Raw genomic sequence first — 12,664 nt, forward strand, 5'->3', positions numbered from 1 at the left:
TTGTATTAAAATTAACTTCCAGCAAACACAATCACAGTATTGAAAACTCGATGAATATATAATTATATCACCACTCAGGAAAAATCGCAATTTGAAAGACCTTCTGGTGTGGGCTTGTTTTACAAGAAATCGGGTGGTGGCCCAGGGTGCACAGCGGGGACATTTTATGGTTCTTAAATTTATAACTAACCCACACGGTCATAAATCTACTCCTATTTCTGCTCACATCACTCTGGATACAACAAATGTAGTTTATTGCATCCTCCATAAGTTTTGTCATATGCTGTACATCAGAGAAAATGGTAACGACATACGAGCAAGATTGAAACAACACTTGTTAGGCATGTGAACAGGAGGAGCTGGGGATGGAACCACCAACCTTCCGATTAGTGTGCAACCCACTCTACTGTCTGAGCCACAGCCTCGCTGTTACAATCTGACACTATTGGTCAGCCAGGAGGAACTTCCGAAGGCACCGTTCAGGGTGAGGCTCTTTGTGTTGGAGAGCAGGTAAAAATATATGGGACGTGGGTCACCGGGGCCGTGCAGAAAATCCCTCTGCTTTGCTTTGATGTATTTCTGATTATATAATGCATGTACTATTTCTCTAATTTTACTTTGTGTTTTGATTTGGATGGATTCTGGGATGGGTTTGTAATATTTTGAAAGTTGTCTGTTTGCCTCCAAAATGTACTGCTGCTTGTCCATGATAACTATTTTTGAGCCTTTAATCTGCCGGTTTCATGATTATGTTGGGATTATTTTGTAGTTCCTTTAGGGATTCCTGTTCTTTGGAAGTTAGGTCGTTTGTAGGTGGTGGTGTTCAGGAAGTCTACTTCCGTTTCATGCAGGTTCGGTTTGATTCTGATGAGCGGGTGATGCTGGTTGAGGGTTTGTATGAATGTTGAATTCTTCCCAGGAGTGGGGCCAAATGCCTCAGATGTCATCCAGGAAGTGAAGTTTGGCTGAGGGGAGTTTGGGGCATTTGGTGAAAATGGATTCTTCCCAGTCTGCCATGTAAATGTTTGCGTAGGAGGGGGCGGAGCGTTTCCCCTTGGCCACTCCCTTGGTTTGTGGGAAGTAGTGTCCGTTGAACTGAAAGTCATTCCTTGAAAGACTGATGTCCAGGAGTTTTGTTAGGGTTTCATCTGGTCTTGATGGGTTTGGGTGTTGTAAGAGTTTTTTCGTCACAGCTTGTAGTCCCAGGGAGGATTCAATGTTTGTGTATAGATTGTCCATGTCCAGAGTGAAAAGGATTACTGAAGGTGGGGGTTGTAGTTTGGAGACTTTGTTGACAAAGTCAAAGGTGTCATTGAGGTACCTGGGGTGTTTGATGAAGAGGGGGTTGAGGAATGATTCCAGGTACTTTGCAAGTTGGTAGGCCTCACTGCCACAGTCTGATATGATTGGTCTTCCTGGAGGGATTTTTGAGGGGACAGGCTAGGTTTGTGTATTTTGGGTGAAAAGGTAGAAGACGTGGGGACATCCCCTAGGAGATAAGGGATTTGTTTATGGCTGATGAACTTTTTCTGGTAAAGTTCTTGTTGGGTTTTTCTGACCAGTTGTCAGGTTTCTGGGGAAATGGGTTGTTACAGTGGGTTGTAGTAGGTGGGGTTGTTTAGTTGTCTACGGGCTTCCTGGATGTCGTCTTTTTTATCCATGATGACTGTGACACTTCCTTTGTCCACTGGTTTTAGGATGATGGTTGGTTCTGTTTTTACTTCCTCTGCTGGTATTAGGTTTTCTTGTTCTTGTGTCCAGGCCTAGTTTTCCAGAATTTGGGAATGGTCTCGGATGAGAGTTTGGATTTCCTGAGGTAGTGAGGCCCATTCAGGTTCCTAGGAGGATTTGGGTTGGAAGGGTTTGGTTTCTTTGGAGTCAGTGATGCCGAAATACCAGAGCAGTGTTATACGTCTGCCAGGTAGTCTTTGAAGAAGTTCTTTTGGAGAGACAGACCTTTTGATAGGAGGCTTAATTGTTGAGGGGACAATTTGAAGTGGGTGGACAGGTTGATTGTTTCCCGGTGATTGAGGTTAGGATGTGATGGTGGGGTCCTTCTCTGGGATCCCGTTGGGGATTTTGGCGGCCGGAGGAGGATTTAGAAGAATAAAAACGGCTCCCAGTGTTGCCACATGGCTTTGGCTCTGTCCGGGGTCCATTGGATGTGGGATGAGGATTTTGGCATAGGGGAAGGTTGCCTTTGCTGTTTTGATCATGTTAAGGAGTGTTTTTAGAGGTGAACGTGGAGTCGGGTGTCCTTGTTGTTGAGCCTGAAACAAAGTAGAACTCTTGTGGTTTCTCGGCTTGAGTGTTTTTTTTTTTGTTTAGAAGGTATTTTGCATCTTTGATTTTGGCTCCCAGATAGCAGTCTATTTGGACCAATGAGTTCTGGATTGTTGGTAGTCTGTCCAGGTTGGAGTCACCTATGATTAGGATTGGTCTGGTTGGTTGGAGGGACCAGTTTTCTTTCTTGTTGTTGAAGTGGGGCTGTTTAGTGGCCAGTGGTGTTTGTGCCAGGGGGGTAAGATATTACATACTGTATATCGACGATGTCATCCGATATCCAATGCAAAACAGGGTCTGGCCTGGTTAGTACTTGGATGGGAGACTGCCTGGAAATACCAGGTGCTGAATGCTTTTGCAATCTGTAGAGGGAGCGGCTGCTCATTCGATGGACACAGCTTCAGGAAACAGAAAAATAACACTTTTAAAATTGATACTTTTTAAATGTTTTTGTCCCCAAAACTAAAACTACCAAAACCATTGCACCTCCTTTAAGCCCCTGTTTCTTTATGATTGTATTTTACTGCAGAGTCTCAGGTTAGGAGGACTCCGTCTGTCTGAAAGCTCCTGGATGACCAAGATGCACTCACAAAATAATGTCACGAGTTTCACAACTACTTTCTACTTGTGCTTGTCTCACGCTGTATTTTAGCACTGAAAATCATCCTGTAATTAACCCCAAATTGTTGACCGACATGCAAAATATGTATCGAAAAACTGTATGTGCTGTCTCACAGGAAGGGTCAGAGACAAACTACATAGAAAGATCCAGGTCTCCCCACACAAACAGACGCAGCTCCGCCCTCTGCTGTTTGTAAAGAGAAGGAGGGTAAAAGCTTACAGCACCTGGTATTCTCAGGTGTTCTCCCATCCAAGTAGGCCAGAGCCTGTTTGACAAACGAGATCTGATGGGATCGGGAGTGTTCAGGTTAATTAAAATCAATAAAATATCTTAATTACCCTAATTAGCATAAGTAAATGCCCTGCCAATGCCCATAAAAGGGCATGAGACTGCAGTGCCGCGTGCACACAGAGTCACAGACAGCAAGGGAGAAGAGAGAAGTTGACAGAAACATAAATAATGCTGACAGATGGTGGAGCAGCAGACTTCAAGAGGAAGAACAACTACAGTAGTTCTGAAGCGGAGATACTGCTGCAGGAAGTGAACAGATAAAGAGCTGTCATATTTAATAGCGTAGTGTAAATATTAAATGTAAAATACAAAAAGAAAGATACTTGTGATGGGATTGCTCGTTCAGTGAACACTGTATCAGGAGAACTGCGCAAAACCAATTATGTAAAAATAATCAGCAGCGCGCAGACTGTACCCTCTTGCAGCAAAACCTCCAGATCTGAACCCAGATCCTGTTCACTTGCACCCTGATCCTGTTCAACTAAAAATACACTGGAACGTCTTTGTTCTTTTAGTGATGTGTTTCCTTCTTGAGAATAATTGTAATATATAAAGAAACACACTGTAAAAGTCCAATTAAATAGAATTTATTAACAAACAATTAATTGTTGTCAAACCTGGAAGGCGAAGCTGTTGTCCGGTTGTCAGGGTGTTATTGTAGTGTTTATTCAAAACCATGATGTTTTGTAAAGTAATGAAAATAATTATTAAAATAAAAAATGTCATTGTAGATTAAATACTATGATATTATACAAGTGTAGAATTGAAGAAAACGCAAAAAACAATGATTTGGCACAAACATTTCAGCGCTCAGATGCGTGCTCTTGAATGCAGATTTTATTGTTATCTATGAAAAAAATTCCAAATAAGAAAACATTGGTAAATGCCAGAATCTTTGTCAAATCTGCGTAAATGGGGTTTAAGAAGACATTTCTTCTTGAGAACGGTTGGTGAATGAGGCCCATTGAGTGTGAGAATCATGTACAATAATTGAAAGATGGGTAGTGGGGAAGAAAAGGAGGTCCACTCTTCCTTGCTGCCCGTGCAAATGAAAGCAAACTGGGACTTAAAACACATTTTCATTTCACCTAAACCTCTCAAACATGCGTCCTCTGCAGAATTCAGAAGAATTCACATTATTCTCCATTTTTGCCACTAGAGGGTACCCTCAGTCTTTTCCGAGGAGATGACTTTTAGCAGAACAAACCTATGCTGGCTACGATATGTGGGTGAAACTACCACTATATGAGTAGATTCACTGAACAATAATATCATATTTAGAGACCAATAGAGGCACAAACTGCATTAGTCCTTTCTATTACCGGGATGGCCCATGAATAATCCTCGATTAACAGTGGCTTCAAAGGATTCGCAATCTAGATACTACCAATCCAAGAGGTCTAAATGACAGGCAAACCAAATTCAGGGTGGGACGAGATGGAAAATGCATTTAATAATTCATCTGATAACCACATAGTCAGTGAAATTTCCAACTACAATACACAAATTAATAATAACTTCCAACAAACACATCAGCATCCAAAGTTAGAAGGTCAAACATATTTTCTGCTCTACAGAAGAAAAAACATGTTTCAAAGACTTATTCTCTTGTTTTGCGAGACAGCGGCCTCAGATGCATAATGGGGATACTTCAAAGTCCTCAAGTTTAGTACTCACAAAACGAGACTTCACCCTGGATACCAACATTGGATATCTTGCAGCATCTGTCGCTCATTATAGTTGTTAACAATCTGCACATGAGGCTAAAGCTCACTTTACTGCACTGGGAGTTGTCAAACAAATAATTTACTGATTCAATATTTCCTGTCACCACATCTCACAATAACTGCAGTGAAAGTTTGTCCCAGCTGGACCTGGAGCCAACAGAGGAAGATGGACAGCTTATGTTTAAGTGAATTGGGCACACAGGATCCCCATGAAATTTAGAAAGACATTATTGAATATGGATTAGAACAGAAACATAGTTTTATGTTGACATTTGGTGTTGTTGAATGTGTTTTTGAAAGTTTTCAATAACACACTTTTCCACAAAAATAAATGTTTTCCTTTTTACTTAATGATCAGCTGGGCACGAAAAAAAAACAGGTAGATCTCAGTACACAAATGTCACTTTGCTGAAAGGGGAGTGTTTTCCATCCAGGTGGCTCTGTACCTCTAGTTTATGAACCAAGAGAATTGTGCTATTTAGAAAAGTTCTTTCTGGTTTATGATCTTCAATACATTTGTTAATCAAGAGAGAGAAAAAGTTCTGTTTATTAGGTGAATACAGTTGGGCATTTTAGTGCAGTGATTATTGTACAACAGAGGGTTTTAGATTTAGAAATTATCCCCAAAAAGGTATTGTGCATGTGGGATTATTTTATGTTTGAATTTTGGGCCTGCATCCTTAATAATTTTTTTCTGGCACTTATAGGAGTCCATCCATCCCTCGCTGTGGTCTTACATTGACTCTCCCAGGGAATTAAACAGAATACATTTCTAATTGGTCAAGGAGAAAGCAATATTCTGCGAGCCCGTTGGTCAGCGCACCAGAACCACAAAATGTATTACAAATCTCAAATGTTTCCCTCACTTGACCCTAACCAGAACATTATTTAGGTCATGCAGCTTGTTGCCAACTATCTGTTTTTGAGAAAGAATGGTTCTTTTATGTGAAGAAAAGACACTCAAATAAAGAAGAAAGGAGCTATATTGATTTAAAAAAAAAAATTTTTTTAAAGACAACAGCTTAAGATCCTCACATCAGAACCAAATGAATTACTACTATTGTTATTATCAACATATTGTGAAGCCAAAGGAAATGTTGATTACAGTAATAGAACCGATAATACAGGGAACCTCAGATTAATTTTTGTAAATGCTGCTCAATTGAAAATAGAATTCGGTGGACTTTAACAGAAAAATAAATGTATAGAATAAGAGATCTTTGCTTAATAATCAGGGGAAGCTGCAGTGTTTTCAAATACATTTGAATGGCTTTGGAGACGTGTGCTGCCAGGGATTCAGCCTGAATGAAATTACCATAAATGTGTCTGGAGCTCTAACAATGCGAAAGTGTGTGGACATAATCCCAACATTGGTGTGTGAGCGTGTGAATTTGTAATGCTATTGAGCCCGTGTGTGTATGAAACACTGTGATGGTGACAGGCCATGGTTGTGGTGCAGAATGAAACAGAGAGGAGAAAGAGGACGCGGCTGAGATGCTGCCAGTCTGCACGTAGGCCACCGGAGAGGGAGAGGAGGAGGCGGGTGGGGAGATGGTAGACGGGGGGAGGGGGTAACGCAGCCCGGACTCTGGTTGGCAGAAATCTGATGGGGTGCCTCACGTCAGTCGCTGGCACACATCGACCTCGGCGGATGACGTCACAGCCATCCATGAAAGCTTATTGTGGGATACAATGAATATGATCATTCATGTTGTCTTCAATTTGAGCTGCTGATAAAAAAAAAAGGCTCTTTTCTGGTCAAGGATTGTGATCTCTGTTGGTCCAGTGTGCTTTTCACATGCATTGTGCCATTTTAAACAAGGAATAGGAAAAGAAATGTGCCTTGTCGATACATAATTAAATGTGATATAAACAAAAAACAAATATTACGTTTGTATCTTTACTTAGACTATGTCTAGTTTTGAAGTTGATCTGCATTCGTTCAAAACACGGAAGAAACTTGACACTCAAGGCTGGGAAAAAAAAAACACAAAACTACCCAAGTAAGCAGAACTGTACAGAGATAACAAACAATAAACAAAACTGTTGGAGAAGTTCATGAGATGTAATGTGGGATATAAATGCATGGAATTGAAAGACAAAGGAGAGGACCAGTGCATCGTGGGAGGTCCTTCAGCAGCCTTTAACAGGGTTTAACAGGGTCACATTAGCAGTTCTAACTATAAGCGTTATCAAACACGAAGGTTTGATGTCAGAAGTAGAGAGGATGTCTCCCTCCTGAACCAGAAGTGGGAGCCGGTTCCATAGGAGAACCAGAACTGGGAGCTGGTTCCACAGGAGAACCAGAACTAGGAGCCGGCTCCAGAGGAGAACCAGAACTGGGAGCTGGTTCCACAGGAGGGGATTCTGAAAGATGAAGGCTGTGCCTCCTGTTCTACTGTTTAAACTCCACTTGTATTGTATTGCAAAATAAGACTGTGACTCACTAGAGTGTTTTACATTTTTTTGTTGTTGTTTTTTTTTTTTTTTTTTTTTAAGGCTTATGAGCTATAGGGTTTTGATGTATTCAATAAGATACATGAATTGTTGCTTTGGACTTTTCATGGAATTCGACAAAAAAAAAAAAAATAGAATATCAGCAGTTTTATAGTGTAATCTGTCCGGACCTGAGTGGGGATACCAGCCGTTACAGCAGTACAAAATAGAAGCTATACAAAGAACAAAAGGAAAGAACAGTGATAATTACTGGGAAGAGGTCAGAGGTCATAGACCAGGAATCAGTGGATGACCAGAGAAAGATTAAGGAGGATGCTCACATCCGATGTGAACATTATCATTAGACCGAAGGTGAAGACTTCAGATGAACTGGAGGTAAAAGTATTTTTTCACAGATACAAAGACAAATTATGTTTTTGGGTAAGAGCTTCTAAAGGTCCATGTTCTGCCTTTGATTTTTTATCTATTTGCCCAAATGTCTGGTGTCTGGATGGCCTTCAGCATCATTATCCCAACCTATATATTTTGGAGTAGGGAGGAACAGGAATCTTAAGTAACTTAACCTTGGGAAAGTATACAGGTCCAGTGAAACCGGCTGTTCGGGGAGAATCACGACCAGATGCTGCAGGTTTTTTCAATTTGTTTTGGAGACTTTCCCTCTTTGTTTCCTCTCTGTAACAACAGGCTGTTTTTTCTGCCACGGGAGAATGACTGTGCGAAGCGAGGTGAACTTCCTTTAGACGTCGATGCCTGACATTATTTATCCCGTGCATAAATTAAAGGGATTGGAAACACTTGTTTTTGTGGTAGCTTCATGTCTCCGAACATCTTCTGAGAGACACTAGCAGAACCTTTGCAGTGCTTCTTTTTTTGTCTCTCAAATTCTGCCTTGTAATGGTCAGCTTTGTATTCCAAGAGGGTGTTTGTTAAGTAAAACAAAGTGCATGCTCTTAACATGCCATTATTTGTGAGAATATTCAGTAGCTAAGAGGGTGACTTCTTTGTTCTTTCGTGTCCTCAGGCTGCGGGCGGACTCATGAAATGAAACCAAACCAATGCTGACTCAGCAACTTGTTGCCACAAACTCAGAGCAGGGAACCTCTACACAGCAAGCACACACTTTTGTTTTGATCCTTTTAATGAGAAATGTATATTGTGTGTATGTTACGATGAGCAGGCAGAACTGGACCCAAATGTGAGACTCCAGACTGATGACAGAGAAGAGGTTGCAGAGATGAAAGAATCCAGACTGAATTCAGATTACTTGTCCAGCCAAGGTGGCGAGTGTTAGGATGTGGATAACAGGACCCAAATGCAGGCACACATACTCGGGTATCAGTTCAAAATACAGTCTTTATTAAAACAAACAAACAAAAGATGGTACCTACAGTGTCTATTTCCTTCCAAGTTAGGAGGGCAACTCAACCGACTGGTGGCTCCGACTGGTAGCTCTGCAGCAGGAACAGGAGCAGGAGAAGGAGGAACGGGAACAGACGGACGAAGGACAGACGGGTGACGGACGGGTGATGAACGGGTGACTGGCAGTCCTTGCGGTGTTTAGCAGAAACTCGCAGTGTCCAGAAGTATGCACCAACAACCAGAAGAGTGCAGGGGCAGGGTACATATAGTCCGGGGAGGTGATCAGGTAAACGAGCCACCTGCAGGTGGTGATCTGGGGAGAGTGAAAGCAGCTGCTGGGGTGAGGGGCCATGGGAAGTGAGGAGAGGAGGACACAGAACACATGGGAGGACAATAACAAGCAGACAGGGGAATGACAGGACACAGGAGGAGAGGTGATCGGGGTTAAGACAGAGAAAAACAGGAATCCTGACAGTACCCCCCCTCAAAGGGAGCCTCTTGGTAACCAGACTGGACTGGACTGGACCGGGTGGGAGGAGGGGGACCAGAGGAGGGATGGAGGACAACACAAGACACGAGTAGGGAAACCTAGGTGGACGGAGGAGGCAGGGTGTTGTCCCAGCTGGAGGCCGGAGCTGGAGGCAGGGCATTGACCCACCCTGAGGCCTGAGCTGGAGGCAGGGCGTCGACCCAGCCGGAGGCCTGAGCTGGAGGTGGGGCGTCGACCCAGCCAGAGGCAGGAGCTGGAGGCGGGGCGTCAACCGTGCTGGAGACCTGAACGGGAGGTGGTGAGCCGTCCCAGCCGGAGGCCGGAGCTGGAGGCAGGGCGTCGACCCACCCGGAGGCAGGAGCTGGGGACGGGGCGTCGACCCACCCGGAGGCAGGAGCTGGGGACGGGGCGTCGACCCACCCGGAGGCAGGAGCTGGAGGCAGGGCGTCGACCCAGCCACAGGCCAGAGCTGGAGGCGGGGCGTTCACCCAGCCGGAGACCTGAATAGGAGGCGATGAGTCATCCCAGCTGGAGGCAGGAGCTGGGGACGGGGCGTCGACCCACTCGGGGGTAGGAGCTGGAGGCGGGGCGTCGACCGCGCCAGAGACCTGAACGGGAGGCGGTGAATCGTCCCAGCCGGAGGCTGGAGCTGGAGGCAGGGCGTCGACCCACCCGGAGGCAGGAGCTGGAGGCAGGGCGTCGACCCACCCGGAGACCTGAACGGGAGGCGGTGAGTCATCCAGTGCTGGAGGCCGGAGCTGGAGGCGGGGCGTCAACGACTCGTCCAGCAATAGGAAACCGAGGAGCGGCGCTACCGCCGAGTAGGCCACACTGCAGGACCCAGTGGGCCAACTCCCTGGCCCGAATGGCGTCTGGATCGCTTGCCAGAGTTGCGGGGGTGAGAGAGCCAGTAATGGCGACTGACGGGGCTGCGTCCTTGGTCGTGGCGATTGACGGGGCTGCGGCCTCGGTCGTGGCGACTGACGGGGCTGCAGGCTCGCTCATGGCGACTGACGGCTACAAGTCCAGAGACCAGGGGTGTAGCAGGACCGGAGGACCGGTGACCCCGGCGTCGCCTCCTCCCAGAAGGCCAGGTGGTTTCCTCAAACCCTGTCCTGGGTTCAACGGGAACAGGCTCGGGTGGGCCTGACTGGCAAAATATTGAAATAAAGTCATGTATTTCGGACCCGAGCCTGTGGCCGCTGGGTCCATAGTTGGTCGGTGCATTCTGTTAGGATGTGGATAACAGGACCCAAATGCAGGCACACAGACTCGGGTATCAGTTTTAAATACAGTCTTTATTAAAACAAACAAACAAAAGGTGGCACCTACAGTGTCTATTTCCTTTCAAGTCGGGAGGGCAACTCAACCGACTGGTGGAATAAAAGGTGGTACCTACAGCGTTTATTTTCCTCCAAGTCGGGAAGGCAACTCAACTGACTGGTGGCTCCGACTGGTAGCTATGCAGCAGGAACAGGAGCAGGAGCAGGAGGAACGGGAACAAACGGACGAAAGACAGACGAAGGACAGATGGATGACGGACGGGTGACGGACGGGTGATGGACGGGTGACTGGTGGTCCTTGTGGTGTTTAGCAGAAACTTGCAGTGTCCAGAAGTATGCACCGACAACCAGAAGAGTGCAGGGGCAGGGTACATATAGATCCGGGATGTGATCAGGTAAACGAGCCACCTGCAGGTGGGGATCTGGGGAGAGTGAAAGCAGCTGCTGGGACCGGTGAGGGTTGTGGCCATGGGAAGTGAGGAGAGGAGGACACAGAACACATGGGAGGGGACAAAAACAAGCAGACAGGGGAATGACAGGACACAGGAGGAGAGATGATCGGGGGTAAAACAGAGAAAAACACGAATCCTAACAGCGAGAGCACAGCAGTGCCGTCAGGGTGAAGAGCAGGAGGTTCAGCGGGGCTGGACTGCCGAGCTCGAGGAGGCACCGAAGCAGACTGACAGGAGACCGACATTAGGCAGGATAACTAAACACAAAGGTAAAGGAGTCAGGAATCAGAATCACTTTGTAAAACTAAGGCGCCGCTCAGTGTTACCACAGCAGCAGAGTTGGCTACATGGTGCTGAGCTGAGCTGGTCCGGTATTTAACCAGGAGGACGTAGATGAGATGATTGAGCCCAGGTGTGTGGCAGGTGATCGATGACAGGTGGATCGGGTGAGCGATCTGCAGAGGGAGGAGCTCAGTGCCGAGCGGACAGACAGACAGGAAACACGAGGAAAAAGAGGAAGGGAGCCTGAAGGGATCTGAGCCAGAAACTGTCCCTGCGTTTCCAATCGCATACTATTTCTTTTTACTTTTAGCACGGACTTCAGCTTCCCTTAAAAAGTATGTACTGTTTGCATGTAGTATGTGTACAATTGGGACATACTACTTCATCATAGAAATGCATCTTGAACTTTGACTTTGTCACATCCGTCGTGGTTTGTTTGGAGTAAAAAGGAACGAGTACACTTCCTTTCAATGCCTCTTCTTCTTTTTCCTTTTATGGGCGGAGCATCAGTGCTACCAACCGTCTCGGCGGCTCAGTCGATGTGACGTTTCTTCTGCTGCGCAAAGGATTGCGGGTCAGAACAGCTCGAGTGGCGTGCTGGCCTACAGACTGCAAAAATACGACCGGATGTAGTTGAACATCCTGGTACTTTTGCCATCCTACGTTTAACATACTAAGTATTGGGACGTACTAAATCTATTTCTGTCATATTAAATAGCAATGGTGGTGAGATCCTGACAGTGTGGGGTCTTTGGAGTTAGGGGTAAAAACAAAGCTGCAATAAAGGCCATTTCACTAGTTCCTTAAAATTTGAAAAGACAATAAAAAGAATAAAGAAAAGCAGTAGGTTCTGGTTCTGGGGGCTCAAACATGCTCTCACATCTCGTCCTGTCTGTTAACTTTCTTATCTTTTCAGTTTTTCACTGTCCATTTCCTTTTGTGTTTCATGTACTCACCTCTTGTTTTGTTCCAGGTCTCTTCACATGTCCATTGTGATTGTCTTCCCCACCGCCGATTGTCTCGACCCGTGTCCAACCGTTCCAATTTGTCATTGTGTTTTCCAGACCTGAGGTTTGGTTTCCTGGATTCTGCCTTTTCCCACTCCTTTAATACTTTTGCCCTGGTATTTGTCAAGGTTATTTAGGTCATGCAGCTTGTCGCCAAGAATCTGTTTTGGAGAAAGAATGGTTCTTTCACATGAAGAAAAGACACTCAAATAAAAAAGAAAGGCGCTATATTGATTTAAAAAAAACAAAAACAAAAAAACAACAGCTTAAGATTCTCACATCAGAACCAAAATAATTACTGCTACTGTTATAATCAACATATTGTGAAGCCAAAGGAAATGTTGATTACAGTAATAGAACCAATAATACAGGGAACCTCAGATTTATTTTTTAAAATGCTGCTAAATTGAA

This window comes from Brachyistius frenatus, unplaced genomic scaffold (genome assembly GCF_029030835.1).
Source record: "Brachyistius frenatus isolate BFR_SWC_R1_liver_20210118 unplaced genomic scaffold, ASM2903083v1 Contig_171, whole genome shotgun sequence".
In the NCBI taxonomy this organism is placed as follows: Eukaryota; Metazoa; Chordata; class Actinopteri; family Embiotocidae; genus Brachyistius; species Brachyistius frenatus.